We start from the raw sequence: 21,812 nt of genomic DNA on the forward strand, positions 1-21,812 counted from the left end.
GTGCCCGAACTTTGGCGATGAACGTCGCCTCGCGGACCGACCGGGAGCGAGGAAAAAAAAACCCAGCCGGGGGGAAAAAAAAAAAAACCCCCCGGCTGGGGATTTTTTATTCTAATTTTAAAAATGAGTTGAAAAACCTGAAAAGCAAACAGCATACAAGGTTACAACCCTACAGACCTTCAACAGGCACACACACACACACATACACACACTTCAGCTTACACACAAACCCACACTACCTCCCACATCAACCGCTCCGCTAACCCTCAGCACACATGCCCACCGCTCCTCGGGAACGTGGTTCCCGGGAGCCCCCAAAAAATCCTCCTGCCTGACAAAAACCCCGGTCCCTGGCCGTTCCGTGCCCGAACTTTGGCGATGAACGTCGCCTCGCGGACCGACCGGGACCGAGGAAAAAAAAACCCAGCCGGGGGGAAAAAAAAAAAACCCCCCGGCTGGGGATTTTTTATTCTAATTTTAAAAATGAGTTGAAAAACCTGAAAAGCAAACAGCATACAAGGTTACAACCCTACAGACCTTCAACAGGCACACACACACACACACTCCAGCTTACACACAAACACACACTACCTCCCACATCAACCGCTCCGCTAACCCTCAGCACACATTCGCACCGCTCCTCGGGAACGTGGTTCCCGGGAGCCCCCAAAAAATCCTCCTGCCTGACGAAAACCCCGGTCCCTGGCCGTTCCGTGCCCGAACTTTGGCGATGAACGTCGCCTCGCGGACCGACCGGGACTGAGGAAAAAAAAACCCAGCCGGGGGGAAAAAAAAAAAAACCCCCCCGGCTGGGGATTTTTTATTCTAAATTTAAAAATGAGTTGAAAAACCTGAAAAGCAAACGTCACACGCACGAGGTTAAATCCACTCACCCTGTGCTCACACACACAGAGACGAGCACACACAGACAAACACAGCCACAGGCTCTCACACATGCTCACACGCTCTGCCCGCTTACACGCTCGCTGCGGCCCTTACCTGAGACGCTGAAGAACGTGCTTCGACGCATCTTCTGGCTGCCCCTCCCTGACATCAAATGGTAGATTAGGGAAATCGGTAGCCTCGGGAACCTGTGAGACAACAGAAAGTGGTCAGCAACTGCCAATCTGACAGCCGGGAATTGTCCCCGCTCTGAACCGATAAGTTTTCTACCCAAAACCCCACAAAACACAAAGCAACAGGAAAATTTCTATAACTGTTCCACCTAACTATGACTAGCTGCCAGGGCAGGGCAGCTCCGACCATAAGTGGTACAACATAGGTACGCATAATATAAGCCAATGCACAAAGTGCCAGTACAGACAATAAAATGCAATGCACTTACATACATTATAAGTACATACAGTATAAGCCAACACAGGTACACACAATATAATCCAAGACAGGTACAACCAAGATAAGTACATACAGTATAAGCCAACACAGGTACATGCTAGATAAGCCAACAGAGGTACATGCAACATAAGTACATACAGTATACGCCAACACAGGTACATGCAACCTAAGTGCATACAGTAAAAGCTGACACAAGTACATGCAATATAAGCCAGCACAAGTACATACAATATAAGTACATACAGTATAAGCCGACACAGGTACATGCAAGCTAAGTGCATACAGTAAAAGCTGACACAAGTACATGCAATATAAGCCAGCACAAGTACATACAATATAAGTACATACAGTATAAGCCAACACAGGTACATGCAACATGAGTACATACAGTATAAGCCAACACAGGTACATGCAACCTAAGTGCATACGGTAAAAGCTGACACAAGTACATACAGTATAAGCCGACACAGGTACATACAATATAGGTAGATAGATACAATATAAAACAGGACTTAAGATCACTCTGGAAGATGAATTCCTGAGACCTATACCCTTTCAGAAGATGGAACCCATAGAACTACTGCAGTCACGTCAGGAGGGTATAAGACACTACTCCAGAAGTCAAAGAAAATGTCATTGGGAAAAAAGGCACTACCGAAGCTGGTAGTGAGAAGGAAGACTGATGAGAACATCTTCTCTAATCCTACCTGGCTCAGAGTAAAAAGATAAAGAGGGCAGAATAAGGAAGATCCAGAAAGGCACATGAGTAGAATATAGGCAATATAGCACACATTAGTGCCGACAAAGCGTCGAGACGTAAGAAAGGCCTTAGGCGTGAAAGACAATGGACACACACAACATAACACAGACGCAGATGACCTGACGCAAAGGCAAGCGGGAACTTTCCCCTTAGGGATCTGATATTGCAAACGCAAGATGAGCCACAGGAAAGGAAGACCTGTGATGATGGCACGTGATGATGAAATGTAGCTCGCAAAAAGAAGTTAGTGTCAAAGCAGTTAGGAAGACCCTCCAGACGCTCGGCCAGCCGACGGAAGGAAGCGGACTGCCGGGTGACCGTGGCGATAGCTCCGGACCCGAAGGCAAGCCCCTCGGGGAAAACGGCCGTGACTATGCCTAGTCGAGGAAAGCTGACGACGCAAAGTCCACGAGAACGTGCAGATGGGTCGGAACTGCCCTGCCCGGCAAAGGCTCTCGTGAGGCTGAGGACAAACCCTCTCTCTTTAATTTCAAAGAGCCCGTCCCACTACAGACCTCTCAGCTAAGCTGACGTGAAACTGCCCCCTGTGATACTAAAGGCTTTTCCCCTTCTCCCGACCGCCGCCCCGACACTTAGCTTTTGGAAGACGAGCGGACAAAATCCAGCCTCAGTCGGACGTGCGCGTTGAGATGTTCTCGATGTGTGTGCTTCGGTGCTGCCGCTTCCCAGCTGTGGCTACGAGCCTGCTCAGGGTACCTAAGATACAACAGAAAATGTGACTATTGCCCTCAAAAACAGTAATCCCTGAAACTCCTCCACACCGTGGCCCCAGCTCACCTCAAAACTTGATTTGACTCAGGAGGCATCCCAGAAGACACCTGCAAAAAGAAAATGTACACACTTAGCCTGCTGCTACATAACGCTCCCCTATGACTCACCCTGCCTAAACACCGACTCACCTGCCCTCCTCTGTTCCTTGATCATGCTTAGGGCAGCGACAGCACCTGCAAGGAAACAAAGCAAAAAAGCATGCTGAGATACTGGGAAAACACAACCTCCCTACCGTGACAAGTATGCCACACCGATACCTTAGGCTTGCACCCACCTCGCATGAGCGGCCTCGGCCGGGATAGATCACAAGTGGACCACCTAAAAGAATAAAAAAAAAGAAAAAAAACAAGAGGAGACAGTTAGAGCTGCACCAGAAACTGAGACCTCAGCAATAAAACTGCGGGTGTACGCTACGCAATGCTCACCTTGCCCACTGGCCTGGACTGCAGCTCTATGCCTTGACTTCCTAAAAGGAAAGGCAAAAGAGCTGTGACAGCCAGAATTTATGCTTCCTCTACAGAGGAAAACAGTGACTGACCTGCTTGGGGGAATCCCCTCACACTAGATGCGGGGCTCTGCCCTGGATTTGATCCTTCTGCATCTGAAAGACAGTTAGGAGAAAAGTCAAAGGGCCGCAGGAAAACTTAGAGGCTCCACACATGTCATGTCCATTTACAAATCCCATCTAGAGGCCAACTAGACCCCACATTACAAATTACAAGCCCCCGAGACGCCTCCAATTGCACCCGGCTACCGGGCAGGGCGGAGCAGCTCCGGCACAAATGTGTGCAGACACCCGTGACACAGGACAGACAGGACAGGACAAACAAAGGGCACAACACACAGACAAAAATCTCTTGGCAAGGAAAATGGCTGCAAGGACTGAGAGAATGCAAAAGGAGATGACTGAGTTCAAACTGACGATCAGCTGCTGAGGCTCAGAGAACCCTGGAGGAAGAAGATGCTAACTGAAGGATTTATTCCAAGAACAGCAAAGATCGATGCCTAGGAATCCTATGGTCGGAATCCTCTGCCTGCCCTCACATTCTTACAAGTCCGAATCCACCATAATGGATCCAGGTGGGGCATAGCTGTCCGGACAGCTCAGAACAAGACCTGACAAGACACCTGACTGGATGCTTCCAAAGAGAGAACTTTTGACCAGGGAGCTCAGACAGGTATCAGAATCACATGTGTGGCCTGGGTGCCAGGACACGGAATGCAGAGATCACAGATGCTAACAAGGATGCCAGGGTTTCTGACAGGCCCCCCTAAGGTAAAAGACATTGCATACACAAACAACACATAATGCACAACAGACAAAGGACACGAGACACACCGGGACTGCTCTGCCCTGCGCACCGCAGCACTGGGATCAACAGTGAGACGTGGCTTTTATGGGGCCTAAGGGGCCACTTCATGAACACCGCCCAGCTCCAAACTGGACTCAAAAACACCTCCCAGTAATTCCCAAACCAGCACCGTGCCTTCATCCCCTCGGTGGGTCACAGCCCGCTACTTATCTCTCAGACATCTGGGAATGCCAGTCCATCTCAGGTGCAGAGAAAGGCCACCTCGTCAGGTGGGAAGCTGCTGATGGCACCGGGCCGGTGTCTCTCAGACAACTACATTAAAGAGAAACAAACATCAATGCCTGACCTTGGCACCGCATCGGCCAAAACCCCACCACTCTGCTACTCACCGCGCTCCTAAGAAGGCCCGGCATCTCCTAACCCTGACCCTCTGCCACATCTGGAATCCATCTGCACCTGAAAGAAAGTTAGAACATATGTCAAACACCACCAGGATAACTCAAAAGCTGCAAACACCTTATGTCAATCTAGCATCTAGAGCTCAAGTACATCCCACATTACAAATTTCAACTCCCCATGGTTTGTCCTATTGCAGCAGGCCAGGCAGCAGGGCAAAAGAGGCAAAAGAGCTCCGGCACAAATACGTGCAGACACCCGTGACATGGAACGTGACCAACAGGGGGACGTGAAACACAACACATCATGCTTGCGGTGAGGGCCTCGAGGGAAGAGGGCAAAAGGGACCCCAAAGACACACCAGGTAACAGGCACACCTGACAACACCAGACAGACCGGAGCTGTTCTGCACTGCCCGCCTAAAAGCTGCCATCAAAAGAGGAGTCTCGCCCTTCACTTGTCCTAACATGCCCTTGGACAAGATTGCTTCTGCCTCCACTATTTGTTAAAGCTGGACCAAAAACTCCCAATCTGCTACACTCCCATCTCCAGACCGAGGCCCCGGACTTATCTTTTGGATGATGAGTGATGGCAATCCACGTTGGTCCTGAAATGAGTCTGCCTCCGAGGGCCCCTGATAGCCTGTTAGCCTCTTGGTCAGCTACAATAAAGAAAACCAAAACAAAAGTATGAGTCCAAAATTATGGGGGACATATCCCAGCCAGTCAGGTACTTGCCCTTTCCTGACTGTGCCTGGCTCCCTCAGGCTCCAGCTTCATCCTGATTCCAAGGCTGTGGCCTGCATTAGGGGCGGCACCTGGGTAAGAAAAAGGCAAAGTTAAATGCCATTGCTGTGAGTGCAGTGGATGACCTTGTGTGCTGCAAGACATGCGAATGCCTCTGCTAGGCTTCTGAACAGCCTTGTGTGGGGGTCCCCCAAATAAACACCCTTTCTCACCCTGCTGCCTGCAAACCCCCTCCCAAGACCGCCTAAGTCGATACCTGATCACCCACCCTCTCCTAGGCACAATCCTCAACTCACCTGAAGCCTCAATCTCAAACATCATCCTTGACACTGGGCAGATCTCTCTTGCGACATGATCAATCCGCTGAAATATTGTTGTGCTTGAGAGCTGAGCAATAAGAACCACTTCTCTCCGCTGCTCACCTTGGCTGCTGGTATCCAGATTGACTTCCTAAAAAGAAAGACAAAGAACAGTGCTGTAACACAGTCACCATACACACTTCTGCTGCAGAGACAAATGGGGCCTCACCTGCTCGGGGCAATCCGCCCACCCGGGATGGGGCCCTCTGGCACAGATTTAATCCATCTCAATCTGAAAAAAAAGGTAGGACAAGAGTCAAACTATTGCAGGATAACTGAGGAGCTCCAGATATCCTGTGTCCATCTACAAATCCCACCTAGAGTCCAACTACACCCCACATTACACGTTCCAAGTCCCCGGGATTTCTACTATTGCACCAGGCTATGCGGCAGGGCAGAGCAGCTCCAGCACATACGTGTGCTGACACCCGTGACACAGGACAGGCAGGACAGGACACACAACGGGGACACAACAGGAACAGAAATCTCTTGGCAAGGAAAATGGCTGCAAGGACTGAGAGAATGCAAAAGGAGATGACTGAGTTCAAACTGACGGTCAGCTGATGAGGCTCAGAGAACCCTGGAGGAAGAAGATGCTAACTGAAGGGTTTATTGCAAGAACGATGCAAAGATCGATGCCTAGGAATCCTGTGGTCAGAATCCTCTGCCTGCCCTCACATTCTTACAAGCCCTAATCCACCAAAATGGATCCAGGTGGGCATAGCTGTCCGGACAGCTCAAAACAAGACCTGACAAGACACCTGACTGGATGCTTCCAAAGAGAGAAGAGAGTCGGATGCCTGTCTGAGCTCCCCAGTCAAAAGTTCTGTGGCCCGGGTGCCAGGCCAGGGAATGCAGTGATCACAGATGCTAACAAGGATGCCAGGGTTTCTGACAGGCCCCCCTAAGGTAAAAGACATGGCATACACAAACAACACATAATGCACAACAGACAAAGGACACGAGACACGCCGGGACTGCTCTGCCCTGCACTGCCCTGCCTCAGCACTGTGATCAAAAGTGAGACGTGGCTATTATGGGGCCTAAGGGGCCACTTCATGAACACCCCCCACCTCCAAATTGGACTCAAAAACCCCTCCCAGTAATTCCCAAACCAGCACCATGCCTTCATCCCCTCGGTGGGTCACAGCCCGCTACTTATCTCTCAGACATCTGGGAATGCCGGTCTGTGTCAGGAGCATAGAAAGGCTACCTCGTCAGCTGGGAAGCTCCTGCTGGCACCGGGCTGGTGTCTCTCAGACAGCTAGATTAAAGAGAACCAAACATCAGTGCCTGACCTTGGCACCGCATCGGCCAAAACCCCACCACTCTGCTACTCACCGTGCTCCTAAGAAGGCCCGGCACCTCCTAACCCTGACCCTCTGCCACACCTGCAATGCATCTGCACCTGAAAGAAAGTTAGAACATATGTCAAACACCACCAGAATAACTCAAAAGCTGCAAACACCTTATGTCAATCTAGGAAGAGCATCTAGAGCTCAAGTACATCCCACATTACAAATTTCAACTCCCCATGGTTTGTCCTATTGCAGCAGGCCAGGCAGCAGGGCAAAAGAGCTCCGGCACAAATACGTGCAGACACCCGTGACATGGAACGTGACCAACAGGGGGACGTGAAACACAACACATCATGCTTGCAGTGAAGGCCTCGAGCGGAGAAGGCAAAAGGGACCCCAAAGACACAGCAAGTAACAGGCACACGGGACAACACCAGACAGACCGGAGCTGTTCTGCACTGCCCGCCAAAAAGACGCCATCAAAAGTAGAGTCTCTCCCTTCACTTGTCCTAACATGCCCTTGGACAAGATTGCTTTTCCCTCCACTATTTGTTAAAGCTGGCCCAAAACCTCCCAATCTGCTACACTCCCATCTCCAGGCCAAAGCCCCCGACTTATCTTTTGGATGATGAGTGATGGCAATCCACGTTGGTCCTGAAATGAGTCTGCCTCCGAGGGCCCCTGATAGCCTGTTAGCCTCTTGGTCAGCTACAATAAAGAAAACCAAAACAAAAGTATGAGTCCAAAATTATGGGGGACATATCCCAGCCAGTCAGCTACTTGCCCTCTCCTGAGTGTGCCTGGCTCCCTGAGGCTCCAGCTGCATCCTGATTCCAATGCTGTGGCCTGCATTAGGGGTGGCACCTGGGTAAGAAAAAGGCAAAGTTAAATGGCATTGCTGTGAGTGCAGTGGATGACCTTGTGTGCTGCGAGACATGGGAATGCCTCTGCTAGGCTTCTGAACAGCCTTGTGTGAGGGGGCCCTCAAATAAACACCCTTTCTCACCCTGCTGCCTGCAAACCCCCTCCCAAGACCTCCTACCTGGATACCTGATCACCCTCCCTCTCCCAGTCACAATCCTAAATCACCTGAACCTTCAATCTCAAACATCATCCTTGACACTGGGCAGATCTCTCTTGCGACATGATCCATCTGCTGAAAAATTGTTGTTCTTGAGAGCTGAGCAATAAGAACCACTTCTCTCCGCTGCTCACCTTGGCTGCTGGTATCCAGATTCATTTCCTAAAAAGAAAGACAAAGAACAGAGCTGTAACACAGTCACCATACACACTTCTGCTGCAGAGACAAATGGGGCCTCACCTGCTCGGGGCAACCCCCTCAACGGGATGGGGCCCTCTGGCACAGATTCAATCCATCTCAATCTGAAAAAAAAGATAGGGCGAGAGTCAAACTGTTGCAGGATAACTGAGGAGCTCCAGATATCCTGTGTCCATCTACAAATCCCACCTAGAGTCCAACTACACCCCACATTACACATTCCAAGTCCCCGGGATTTCTACTATTGCACCAGGCTATGCAGCAGGGCAGAGCAGCTCCAGCACAAATGTGTGCTGACACCCGTGACGCAGGACAGACAGGACATGACAAACAAAGCACACAACACACAGACAGAAATCTACCGACAAAGAAAATGGTGGCAAGGACTGAGAGAATGCAAAAGGACATGACCGAGTTGAAACTGATGGTGAGCTGATGAAGCTCAGAGAACCCTGGAGGAAGAAGATGCTAACTGAAGGATTTATTCCAAGAACAGCAAAACCAGATGCCTAAGAATCCTATGGTCGGAATCCTCTGCCTGCCCTCACATTCTTACAAGTCCTAATCCACCATAATGGATCCAGGTGAGCATAGCTGTCCGGACAGCTCAAAACAAGACCTGACAAGACACCTGACTGGATGCTTCCAAAGAGAGAAGAGAGTCTGATGCCTGTCTGAACTCCCCAGTCAAAAGTTTTGTGGCCGGGCTGCCAGGCCAAGGAACGCAGAGATCACAGATGCTAACAAGGATGCCAGGGTTTCTGACAGGCCCCCCTAAGGTAAAACACATGGCATACACAAACAACACATAATGCACAACAGACAAGTGACACAAGACACACCGGGACTGCTCTGCCCTGCGCACCGCAGCACTGGGATCAAAAGTGAGACGTGGCTTTTATGGGGCCTAAGGGGCCACTTCATGAACACCCCCCACCTCCAAATCGGACTCAAAAACCCCTCCCAGTAATTCCCAAACCAGCACCGTGCCTTCATCCCCTCGGTGGGTCACAGCCCTGTACTTATCTCGCAGACATCTGGGGATGCCAGTCTGTCTCAGGTGCATAGAAAGGCCACCTCGTGAGCTGGGAAGGTCCTGCTGGCACCGGGCTGGTGTCTCTCAGACAGCTACATTAAAGAGAACCAAACATCAGAGCCTGACCTTGGCACCGCATCGGCCAAAACCCCACCACTCTGCTACTCACCGCGCTCCTAAGAAGGCCCGGCACCTCCTAACCCTGACCCTCTGCCACACCTGCAATGCATCTGCACCTGAAAGAAAGTTAGAACATATGTCAAACACCACCAGGATAACTCAAAAGCTGCAAACACCTTATGTCAATCTAGGAATAGCATCTAGAGCCCAAGTACATCCCACATTACAAATTCCAACTCCCCAGGGCTTGTCCTATTGCAGCAGGCTACACGGCAGGGCAGAACAGCTCCGGCACAAATATGTCCAGACACCCGTGACACGGAACATGACAAACAGGGGAACGAGAAACACGAGACATCATGCTTGTGGTGAGGGCCTCTAAGGGGAGAAGGCAAAAGGCATGCCAAAGACACACTAGGAAACACGGCACAGTGGACAACATGACGCAGACCGGAGCTGTTCTGCGCTGCCCGCCTGAAAGCTGCCATCCAAAGTAGAGCCTCTCCCTTTAGCTGTCCTAAGAGGCCCTTGGACAACATTGCCTTTCCCTCTGCTCATTTTTAAATCTGGCCCAAGAACTCCAAATCTGCTACTCTCCCATCTCCAGGCCGTGGCCCCCGACTTATCTTTTCAATGATGGGTGATGGGAATCCATGTTGCACCTGAAATAAGTCTGCCTCCGAGGGCCTCGTAATGGCCTGCGTGCCTCTTGGTCAGCTACAATAAAGAAAACCAAAACCAAAGTGTGAGTCCAGAGTTATGTGGGCCAAATCCCAGCAAGGCAGCTACTTGCCCTCTCCTGAGTGGGCCTGGCTCCCTCAGGCTTCAGCTTCATCCTGACTCCAAGGCTGCGGCCTTTATTCAGAATGGCAACTGGGTTAAACAAAGGGAATGTCGAATGGCATTCCTGTGACTGCAGTGGATGAACTTGTGTGAGAAAGACGTGAAAATGCCCCTGCTATGCATCTGAAAACCTTGGGTGGGGGAGCCCTCAAATAAACACCCTTTCACACCCTGCTGCCTACAAACACCCCCCCCCAAGAACTCCCAACTGGATACCTGCTCACCCTCTCTTCACCTACTCTCAATTCTCAAATCCCCTGAAGCCCCAATCGCACGCATCTTCTTGGACACAGGGACGATCCCTCTTATGACATGATTAATCTGCTGAAAAATGTACTGGAGTTGACACACCCTAGAATCTGTGAAAGCTGCCCTCCTACTAAAAACAATAGAAGAAAAAAAAAAAAAAAACAAACACAAGAACAAAACCAGAAACTACAAACGTACTTTACCCCCCCTAAACACAAAACTGAAAACCACAAACCTAAATACTCCCTGTATTCCACGGCGTTTTCTTCACTGTATTTCCCAAGCCTCTGTTACTTTGTCTAAAGGCCCAGAAACACCTGCTGAAAATGAGCTGAGATAAGCTAAAAGAGACTCTTCACTGAAATGAGAGGAGAGCTCTTACCCCAGCAGTTCCCAGGAAGGGAATGAAGGCCCTCAGCCAAGGCTGGGGTTAATATACCCCTGATAGTGCCCGCCTCTTGTTCCCATGATGCCCTGGAAAAGGGAGGGGACTAATCCCACCGGGTATAAAAGCCCTCAGAAGAGCTGCAGCAGTTTGGCTCCTCTGACTCAGATTCAAGAGGAGCAAAGGGCTTGTTAAAGAAGAAAGCTCTTCATAGAAAAAACAGTGCTTTCTATTTTCACAGCGACTACTTGCAGCAGAAGAACAAAAAACTGGTAAGACTTTAAACTTTTTCTTAAGGTTACATACATAGATACAGTGGGTGATATGCTGCTGCCTTACATAATTAGTCTTTGGTAATTGCTAAGTAGAACATCATGTAGGACAAAGTAGGGTGGAGAAGAATGATAAAGACATAAATAGTCTAAGTCTCATTGGGACTCCTAATTAGGCCTAACTGCATTAGAAATAAAAATGAGAAAAAAAAACCTCCTGGGTGGCTTATGTGTTAAGTACACGCCGGGCTCGCTCTTCTCTAAGATACCTGCTCCAAAGGCACGGAAAAAAAGTGGCCAGAAATGAATACTTAAATCCTAAAAATGCTGAAAAAGACACAGCTTCCTTCAAGTGAACCCATAAAAGTTAGACAGTGGGGCAGTTAGGTCCACTGAAACTGATAACATGACAAATAAACTGATTCTACCCTATAATTCGTTCTCCAAAAATATTGTGAAACGAAGGGTTCTCCTCAATTTAAATCCCTCAAGCAATGAAAAAACAGAATTTTTTCTGTCAATCAAAACCCTTAACAACGAGGGACAGCTGGGGAAGGTTTGCAGGAGGCACTTAAGACTCACAAAGCCACCTGACTTTGGGGTGGTGACGGCTTGTGTCTGTGAGACGTCTGGCGCGAGGCACGTTTTTCAGCAAGCGGCCGGCCGCTCTGGTCCGTAGACCTCTGAACAACAGTGCTGGCCCTTTTCCCTAGCAATGACAGCTAACTAACTCAGGTTCGAGATGGCAATTTGCAACAGGCACTTGGCACTACCAAAGTACCTTGAGGTGTCCCTGGTGCCAGCTGGAATCTGGAAGGCATACTTCACAAAATAGAATTTCGGCAGACACCGCACCGCTCCGGGCTACAGGCCCGTGAACGCGAACACCGGCCCTTTCCCCTGGCAAACGAAACTCACCTGCCCGGGTTAGTTCAGAGGAGGCGCTTGGGACTGACTACGCGGCCTGATTTTGCAGAGGTGCCGGTGTGGGCTTGAGAGGCATCCTGTGCCATGCAAAATATGAGGAGCCGGCTGGGCACTCGTGGCGGCTGAGTCCTTACCAAAAATGCCACCCCGTTTCCTAGGTAAACAAAGCTAACCGTTCCGGGTTCCTGGTGTCCCTTTGCAGGAGGCGCTTGTTATTGTTAATGCAGCCTGAGTGTTCCCTGCTGCCGGCTTGGGTCTGCAAGGTATCTGGCGCAATGCGGAATTTTAGGAGCCAAACAGCCGCTCCAGGCTGCGGGCACCCAAACACCAAAGCAAGGTCTTTTCCCTGGAAAGAAAATGCAACAGACTACGTTCCCAATGGCAGATTGCGGGAGCGCCTTAAGACGCTCAAACCAGCCTGACCTGCAAGTTGTGCCAGCTTACGACCTTGAAGCATCCTGTGCAATAGGGAATTTCAACGGGCAGCGGAACATGCTGGGCCTGAGGTGCCTGAAAAAAAATGCTGACCCGTTGCCCTGGGAAACGACGCTCAACGGCGCAGGGTCCTGATGGCAGACTCCGGGAGACGCTGGGAGCTGTCAAAGTAGCCTGACTTTGCAGTGGTGGCGGCTAGAGTCCGGGAGGCAACCTCTGCAATGCAGAAGTTCAGCAGGCGGTGGGCCTCTCCGGACAACTGGCCCCTCAACACGGAGACCGGCCTTTTCCCCTATCGATCCACACTCACCGGATCACGTTCCAGATGGCAGATTACAGAAGCCACTTAGCGCTGTGAAACCAGCTAGAGTTGGAACTGATTCCACCTGAGGTCTAGGGGGCACCTGCGCAAGGCAAAAGGTCGGTAGGCGGACGGCCCCTAGGACCTGAACGCAATAGGCAGCCCTTTACACAGGGAAGTGTAACTCACCGGCGGAGGTTCCTGATGGCAGACGGCAGGAGACGCGTGCTGAGGAAAAAGCAGCTGGAGTTGGAACTCGTGCCACCTTGGCTCGAAGAGGCATATTTGGCAATACAGAAATTTCAGCAGGCAGCCAGCAACTCCGGGCAAGGCCTCCTGAACACCAATGCCGGCCCTTTCCCAGAAGAAGACAACTCAGCATCCCAGGTTCCTGATGGAATATTGCTGGAGCCATTTGGGACCCTCGAACGAGACTGACTGTACGGTGGTGCCAGCTTGGGTCTGGGAGCCATCCTGCGCAATGCAGAATTTTAGCCGGCTGATGGCCACGAAGGGCCCCTGGGCCCTGAATGTGAACACCAGCCCTTTTCTCAGGTAAGCGTGACTCAGCTGCCAGGTTCCTGATGGGAGATAGGAGACACGTGCCGAGGCCAAAGCAGCTGGTATTGGGACAGGGGCCAACTGGGTCTGGGAGGCAGATTGGGAAATGCAGAAGTTCAGAAGGCAAACAGCCGGCCACTCTGGGCCAAACGCCCCTGAACACTAATGCTGACCCTTTTCCCAGGTAAAGAAAACCGAGCAACCCGGGTTCCTGATTTCAAATTGCTGGAGGCGCTTGGGAGTCTCAAACCGTCTCGACTCGGCACCTATGGCAACTTGGATCTGGGAGGCATCCTGCGCAATGCGGAATTTCAGGAGCTAGCCGTCCACTAAGGGCCCCCGGCCCCTGAACAGGAACGCCAGCCCATTTCTCAGGGAAGCGTTACTCAGCCACCCGGGTTCCTGATGGCAGATGGCAGGAGACACGTGCCGAGGGAAAAGGAGCTGGACTTGGAACTGGTGCCGGCTTGGGTCTGGGAGGCACATTTGGCAATGCAGAATTTCAGCAGGCAGTCAGCCGCTCGAGGCAAGACCTCCTGAACAACGCCAGCCCTGTCCCAGAAGAAGAAAAGTCAGCAGCCCAGGTTCCTGATGGAATATTGCTGGAGCTATTTGGGACCCTGAAACCAGCCTGACTAGGCGGCGGTGGCAGCTTGGGTCCGGGAGGGATCCTGCGCAATACAGAATTTCACCAGACAGCCGTCCACAAAGGGCCCCTGCGCCCTGGACACAAATGCCACCCGTTACCCCAGGTAAGTGTAACTCACCAGCTCGGGTTCTTCATGGAAGATTGCTGGGGACATTCTGAACCTTCAAACCAGCCTGACTTTGCGGTGCAGGCAGCTAGGGTCTGGGAGGCATACTGTGCGATGCAGAATTTCAGATGGCAGACAGCCAGCCCCTCTGGACCAGAGGCTCCTAAACACTAGTGCTGTCCCTTTTCCCAGGTAAGCAAAACTCAGCCCCCCAGGTTCCTTGTTGCAGATTAGTGGAGGCACTTGGGACTCTCAAATGAGCTCGACGCGAGTGAGGTGGCAGCTTTGGTCGGGGAGGCATCCTGAGCGATGCAGAACTTCAGCAGGCAGACAGCCGGCTGCTCCGGGCCACGGGATCCTTAAAATTAGTCCTGTCCCTTTTCCCAGATAAGGAAAACTCAGCCACCCAAGTTCCTGGTGGCATATTGTTCGAGGCGCTTGGGACTCTCAAAAAGATCAACTAGGCACAGGTGGCAGCTTGGGGCTGGGACGCATCCAGACCAATGCAGAATTTCAGGACACAGCAGGCCACTACGGGCCACTAAGGGCCCGGGACACCAATGCTGCCCATTACACAGGGAAGTGTAACTCAGCAGCTCAGGTTCCTGAAGGAAGATTGCTGGAGCCACTTGGGACTCCCAAACCAGGTTGACTTTGCGGTGGTGGCAGCTGGGGTGCGGGAGGCATCCTGCCCAATGTGGAATTTCACCAGGCGGCCGGCCGCTAAGGGCCCCTGGGCACTGGACAAAAATGCCGCCCATTACGCAGGGAAATGTAACCCAGCCACCTGGGTTCCTGATGGCAGATGGCAGGAGACACGTGCCGAGGACAAAGCAGCTGGAGTTGGAACTGGTGCCGGCTTCGGTCTGGGAGGCACGTTTGGCAAAGCAGAAATATCAGCAGGCAGCCAGCCAATCCAGTCAGGGCCTCCTGAACACAAATGCCAGCCCTGTCCCAGAAGAAGAAAACTCAGCACCCCAAGTTCCTGATGGGAGATTGCTGAAGCCATTTGGGAGCCTCAAAGCCTCCTCACTCTGCAGCGGTGGCAGCTTGGGTCAGGGTGGCATCCTGCGTAATGCAGAAATTCAGCACACAGCAGGTCACTAAGGGCCCCTGGGCCCTGAAAAAAGATGCTGCCCTTTACACAGGGAAGTGTAACTCACCAGCTCAGGTTCTTGATGGCAGATTTTTGGGCCCATTTGGGACCCTCAAACCAGCCTGACTCTGCGGTGGAGGCACCTTGGTCCGGCAGGCATCCTGCGCAATGCGGAATTTCAGCAGGCAGACAGCCACTCCAGGCAAGACCTCCGGAACACCACTGCCAGCCCTTTCCCAGAAGAAGAAAACTCAGCAGCCCAGGTTCCTGATGGCATATTGCTGTAGGAGCTTGGGAGTCTCAAACAAGTTCGACTCAGGTGAGGTGGCAGCCTGGGTCTGGGAGGGATCCTGCGCATTGCAGAATTTCAGAATGCAACCGGCCACTAAAGGCCCCTGGGCCCGGTATACCAATAATGCCCTTTACACAGGGAAGTGGAACTCACCAGCTCCGGTTCCTGATGTCAGATTGGTGGAGCCATTTGGGACCCTCAAACCAGCCTGACTTTTAGGTGGTGGCAGCTTGGGTCTGGGAGGCATCCTGTGCAATGTGAAATTTCAGCAGCCATCCGGCCACTCCTGTCCCCAGCCTCCTGAAGACACATGCTGACCCTTTACCCAGGTGAGCAAAACTCAACCCCCAGGTTCCTAGTTGCAGATTGGTGGAGGCGCTTGGGACTCTCAAACCAGCTCGACTCGGCTGAGGTGGCAGATTGGGTCTGGGAGGCATCCTGCGCAATGTGGAATTTCAGAAGTCAGCCGGCCACTAAGGGCCCCTGGGCCCTGAAAACCAAAGCCACCCTTTACACAGGGAAGTGTAACTCGCCAGCACAGGTTCCTGATGGCAGATTGCTGGAGTTACTTGGGACTCTCAAACCAGCCTGACTTTACGGTGGGGGCAGCTTGGGTCTGGGAGGCATCCTGCGCAATCTTAAATTTCAGAAGGCAGCCGGCCCCTCCGGTCCCCAGGCTCCTGAACAGTCATGCTGACCCTTTCCTCAGGTAAGCAAAAGTCAGGAGCCCAAGTTCCTGGTGGCATATTCCTCGAGGCGCTTGGGACTCTCAATCGAGCTCAACTCGGCTGTTGCAGCAGCTTGGGTCTGGGAGGCATCCTGCGCAATGTGGAATTTCAGAAGTCAGCCGGCCACTAAGAGCCCCCAGGCCCTGAAAACCAAAGCCGCCCTTTACACAGGGAAGTGTAACTCACCAGCTCAGGTTCCTGATGGCAGATTGCTGGGCCCATTTGGGACCTTCAAACCAGCCTGACTTTGCGGTGGTGGCAGCTTTGGTCGGGGAGGCATCCTGCGCAGTCTTAAATTTCAGAAGACAGGCGGCCCCTCCGGTCCCCAGGCTCCTGAACAGTCATGCTGACCCTTTCCCCAGGTAAGCAAAAGTCAGCAGCCCAAGTTCCTGGTGGCATATTCCTCGAGGCGCTTGGGACTCTCAAACAAGCTCGACTCAGCTGAGGTGGCAGCTTGGATCCGGGAGGCATCCTGCGCAATGGAGAACTTCAGCAGGCAGACGGCCGGCCACTCAGACCACAGGCCCCTGATCATTAGGGCTGACCCTTTCCCCACGTAAGCAAAAGTCAGCAGCCCAAGTTCCTGGTGGCAGATTGCTCAAGGCGCTTGGGACCCTCAAATGAGCTTGACTCAGGTGAGGTGGCAGCTTGGCTCTGGGAGGAATCCTGCGCCATGTGAAATTTCAGCAGGCAGCCGGCCACTCCAGGCCGCAGGTTCCTGAAAACTAATGCTGCCCCTTACCCAGGTAAGAAAACCTCAGCCCCCCATGTTCCTAGTTGCAGATTGGTGGAGGCGCTTGGGACTCTCAAACGAGCTCGACTCGGCTGAGGTGGCAGCTTGGCTCTGAAAGGCAGCCTGCGCAATGCAGAATTTCAGCAGACAGCCGGTCACTAAGGGCCCCTGAGTCCTCAACACCAATGCTGCCCTTTACACAGGTAAGTGTAACTCACCAGCTCAGGTTCCTGATGGCAGATTGCTGGACACATTTGGGGGCCCTCAAAGCAGCCTGACTCTCCAGTGCTGGCAGCTTGGGTCTGGGAGGCATACTGCGCAATGCAGAATTTCAGCAGGCAGACGGCTGGCCACTCCGGGCCACAGGCTCCTGAACACTAGTCCTGTCCCTTTTCTCAGGTAAGCAAAACTCAGCCGCCCAGGTTCCTTGTTGCAGATTGCTGGTGGTACTTGGGACTCTCAAATGAGCTCGATTTGGCTGAGGTGGCAGCTTACATCTAGGAGGCATCCTGTGCAAGGCAGAATATCAGAAGTCACACAGACAGCCACTCCGGGCCACCGGCTCTCTAAAACTAATGCTGACCCTTTGCCCAGGTAAGCAAAACTCAGCCCCCCAGGTTCCTTGTTGCAGATTGATGGAGCTGCTTGGGACTCTCAAACGAGCTCGTCTCAGGTGAGGTGGCAGCTTGGGTCTGGGAGGCATCCAGGTGTTCCCCCCGACCCTGTGAGAAGCTCTCGCAGTCCTTCCATGAGACAGTGCCGGGAGCGGCCCATAAACCCCTCCACTCAGCAACTCCATGCAAAAGGGAGCTGAGGCAAAGCCTCCCCCTAAAACAGCCTCGCCCCGGCAGGAGCCGCCCCCTCATCATCCTCACACTCACACCTGGGCTGCTCCGAGCCCCCATCATCCTAACAGCTCATACCTGGGCTGCTCCCAGCCCCCATCATCCTCACACTCACACCTGGGCTGCTCCGAGCCCCCATCATATATTTTTCATATTTATATTCACATGTATATTTAGAATTTATATTACTGTATAATAAAAATTATATTATATATTGCATCTCTTCATGTTACTTACATAGATTTCTATTTCTATTTCTATTCATAGTTTGGTATTATATAATAAATATATAGAGATATAAAGATATATTTCTGTATGTCGATTTACATTTCTATAGTACTTATATTATTTAAAATAAAACCCCTGCCTCTAATGACATAAAAAGCTAAGACACCCCTTTCTTTAAAACACATTTAAAAGTTTAAAAATAATTTTGTTTGTCATAATTCTATTCACATCTATATTTGTAATTTTCATTTGTTATATTTATAGATATTATATGTATTGGAGAGAATACCTTTTTATATAATAATAGATACATTCTTTTGACACAATATATTTCTTTTACTTATATAAATATATATTAAATATTTATTGATATCGACATATATCTGATATATTTGCATTTCTAGTTTTATATTTTTTATGAAATCTCCAGCCCATACCCCAATAAAAGCCAAACAATCCCCAATTCATTTAAACTGTATTTAAACATAAATCCTGTCACAGCTGCGTTGCTCAGCAGTGCCCCAAGCTAATCTGACACTTGTTCATCTCCTGGACCTGAATCTGAACCCGCTCACCTTGATCGCACCTGGCAGAACCATTTTCGTACCTTTTTCTGGCATGTCTTGTTTTTGTTTTTTTTTGTCTTGAGTTTTTGTGCCCTTTATTGCCTCTCTTTCTTGCCTTGTTTCTTGGGGCTTTTACTCCCTTTTTCCTTGATTTTTTTCTGGCATTTCTTGGGGTTTTTTCTTCGTTTCTTCTTGCCCATTTTGGTGTTTATTCTGGTTTTTCCTTGCCCCCCTTGGGGTTTTTTTTTCAGTTTGTTTTTTTTTTTTTTTTCCTTCCCCATCTTGGTTTTTTGTTGTGATTTTGTTTCTTGCCCATCTTGGGGTTTTTCTCTGGTCTGTTTTCAGGGATTTTTCTTGCCCATCTTGGTTTTCTTCTGTGGGTTTGTTTTTTGTTGTTTTTTTTTTCTTTTCTTTTTCTTTTTTTTCCCCCTAGGTTTCTCCTTGCCCTCCTTGTTTTTGGTTTTTTTTGTCTGTCTTCCTTCCTTCTTTCTTCCTTTCAGTTCCTTTCCTTATTTTCTTTTTTTCTTTCCCTGTATTTCTAATCTTGGTTTTCATTTCTAGCTTTAGAATAAAAAAGCAGCAGTAGAAACTTTCAGGCTATCTGGGATTAAAAAAACTCCAAAATGAAAATGATTTAAAGAAAACTATTTATTTCCTGGGAACCTGAAATTTTCTACTGCTGCACGTGACATAGAGCGTTTATTCCTTCTTATAGATAGTTGATATTTCATACTTACTTTATACAGCGCTCCCTGCTGTCTGCACAGGCGCACTGCAGGCACAGCGGTGCGGCGACGTTGAGTTCTGTTTAATGAAACTCGGCTTGGTTCAGCTTGGTTCGGCTCTTAGTCGAAACTCATTTAAGTTCGGCTCTTCGGAACAATTCGCACAGTAACGCTTTCGGCACCTTTTACGACAGTCGCGCTTTACTGCACCTTTTACGACAGTCGCGCTTTACGGCAGTCTTTACAACAGTCGCGCTTTACGACAGTCGCGCTTTACGGCAGTCTTTACGACAGTCGCGCTTTACGGCACCTTTTACGACAGTCGCCCTTTACGGCAGTCTTCACGACAGTCGCGCTTTACGGCAGTCTTTACGAGAGTCGCGCTTTACGGCACCTTTTACGACAGTCGCGCTTTACGGCAGTCTTTACGACAGTCGCGCTTTACGGCACCTTTTACGACACTCGCGCTTTACGGCACCTTTTACGACAGTCGCGCTTTACGGCACCTTTTACGACAGTCGCCCTTTACGGCAGTCTTTACGACAGTCGCGCTTTACGGCACCTTTTACGACAGTCGCCCTTTACGGCAGTCTTTACGACAGTCGCGCTTTACGGCACCTTTTACGACAGTCGCGCTTTACGGCACCTTTTACGACAGTCGCCCTTTACGGCAGTCTTTACGACAGTCGCGCTTTACGGCAGTCTTTACGACAGTCACGCTTTACGACACCTTTTACGACAGTCGCGCTTTACGGCACCTTTTACGACAGTTTTGCTTTACGGCACCTTTTACGACAGTCGCGCTTTACGGCAGTCTTTACGACAGTCGCGCTTTACGGCAGTCTTTACGACAGTCGCGCTTTACGGCACCTTTTACGACAGTCGCGCTTTACGGCATCTTTTACGACAGTTTTTTTTCTTGCCCAGTTTGGAGTTTTTCCTGGGTTTTTTTGCCAGTCTTGCGGGGTTTTTTCCAGGTTTATTCTTGCCCATCTTGAATTTTTTTTTCTGGGTTTTTTTCTGGGTTTTTTCTTGCCCATCTTGGTGGTTTTTTTCCTTTTTTTTTTTTCTTGGCTTTTTCAGGTTTTTTTCTGGTCCATCTTGCTTCTTTTCTTGCCCATCTTGGGGGGATTTTCTGTGATTTTTCTGGGTTTTTTGAGGATCTTCTCCTTGCCCATCTTGGTTTTTTTTTTTTGCGTTTTTTTCCTGCCAGTCTGGGGTTTTTGTTCTTGGTTTCTTTCTGGGTTTTTCCTTGCCCATCTTGGGATTTTTTTTCCGTTTTTTTTTCCTGGTTTATTTTTCCTGGTTTTTCCTGGTCCATCTTGTGGGGGTTTTTTGGGATTCTTCTTGCCCATCTTGAGGTTTTTTCCTGGTTTTCTGTGGGTGTTTTCTGCGTTTTTTCTTGCCCATCTTGGGGTTTTTTTCTGGGTATTCTTGCCCATGTTTGGTTTTTTTCCTTGGTTTTTTCTGGGTTTTCCTTGCCCACCTTGGGAGTTCTTCCGGTTTCTTTTTCCTGTTTTTTTTTTTTTTTTTTTCTGGGTTTTTTCTGGGCTTTTCTTGCCCATCTTGGGTTTTTTAGCTTTTTTTCCCGGGTTTGCTCTTGCCCCTCTTGAGATTTTTTCCCTGGGATTGTTCTGGGTTTTTTCTTGATTTTTTTCTTCCCCATCTTGCAGTTTTTTTCCTGGATTTTTGTGGGGTTTCTTTGTTGCCCATTTTGGGGTTTTTTCTGCTTTTTTCTGGGTTTTTCTTGCCCATCTTGGGTTTTTTTACTGGGTTTTTTGGGCCTTTTCTAGCCTATCTTGGAGTATTTTTCTGGGTTTTTACTTGGCCGGGACCAAAAAAAAAAAACAGCCAGGGTGGAAGGCAGCTGGGGATTTTTTATTCTCAATTTAACAATGAGTTGCAAAACCTGAAAAGCAAAAGTCATATACACAAGGTTAAATCCAGTCAGCATGCGCTCACACACGCAGAGACGAGCAGACAGACACAGCCACGTGCTCTCACACACACTCCTTCTTACACGCTCACTGTGGCCCTTCCCTGAGATGCTGAAGAAGGTGCTTTGACACATCTTCTGGCTGCCGCTCCTTGAGCTAAATGGCAGATCCTGGGGAAATCAGCAGCCTCGGGGACCTGTGAGACAACAGGAAGGGTCAACAAGTGGCTATCTGACAGCTAGGACTTGTCCCCACTCTGGACTGATGAATTTTCTACCCAAAATCCCACAAAAGACAGATGAACAGTAAAGTTGTTATAACTGTTCTACCTAACTGTGACTATGTGCCAGGGCAGGGCAGCTCCGATCATAAGTGGTACAGTCTACACACAATGTAAGCTGACGCATACAGTGCAAGTGTACACAGAGTGTAAGTACACACAATATAAGGCGACATGCTTACGTGCAGTGTAAGTACAG

General features: G+C 50.1%; 2 long non-coding RNA genes across 2 annotated transcripts; both read right to left on the reverse strand.

Annotated features, from left to right (window-relative positions):
• Positions 1-2,516: 2,516 nt before the first annotated feature.
• On the reverse strand, positions 2,517-3,410 carry LOC134433828 (uncharacterized). The gene is made up of 5 exons (XR_010031743.1): positions 3,334-3,410; positions 3,183-3,226; positions 3,037-3,081; positions 2,915-2,955; positions 2,517-2,833 (listed from the first exon to the last, which is right to left on the reverse strand). It is a non-coding gene; the product is annotated as an uncharacterized LOC134433828 (long non-coding RNA).
• A 17,843-nt stretch (positions 3,411-21,253) lies between these two features.
• LOC134433826 (uncharacterized) lies at positions 21,254-21,787 on the reverse strand. Its single transcript, XR_010031741.1, has 2 exons — positions 21,417-21,787; positions 21,254-21,305 (listed from the first exon to the last, which is right to left on the reverse strand). It is a non-coding gene; the product is annotated as an uncharacterized LOC134433826 (long non-coding RNA).
• Between the last annotated feature and the right edge of the window lie 25 nt (positions 21,788-21,812).

Source organism: Melospiza melodia, unplaced genomic scaffold, assembly GCF_035770615.1.
Source record: "Melospiza melodia melodia isolate bMelMel2 unplaced genomic scaffold, bMelMel2.pri scaffold_270, whole genome shotgun sequence".
In the NCBI taxonomy this organism is placed as follows: Eukaryota; Metazoa; Chordata; class Aves; order Passeriformes; family Passerellidae; genus Melospiza; species Melospiza melodia.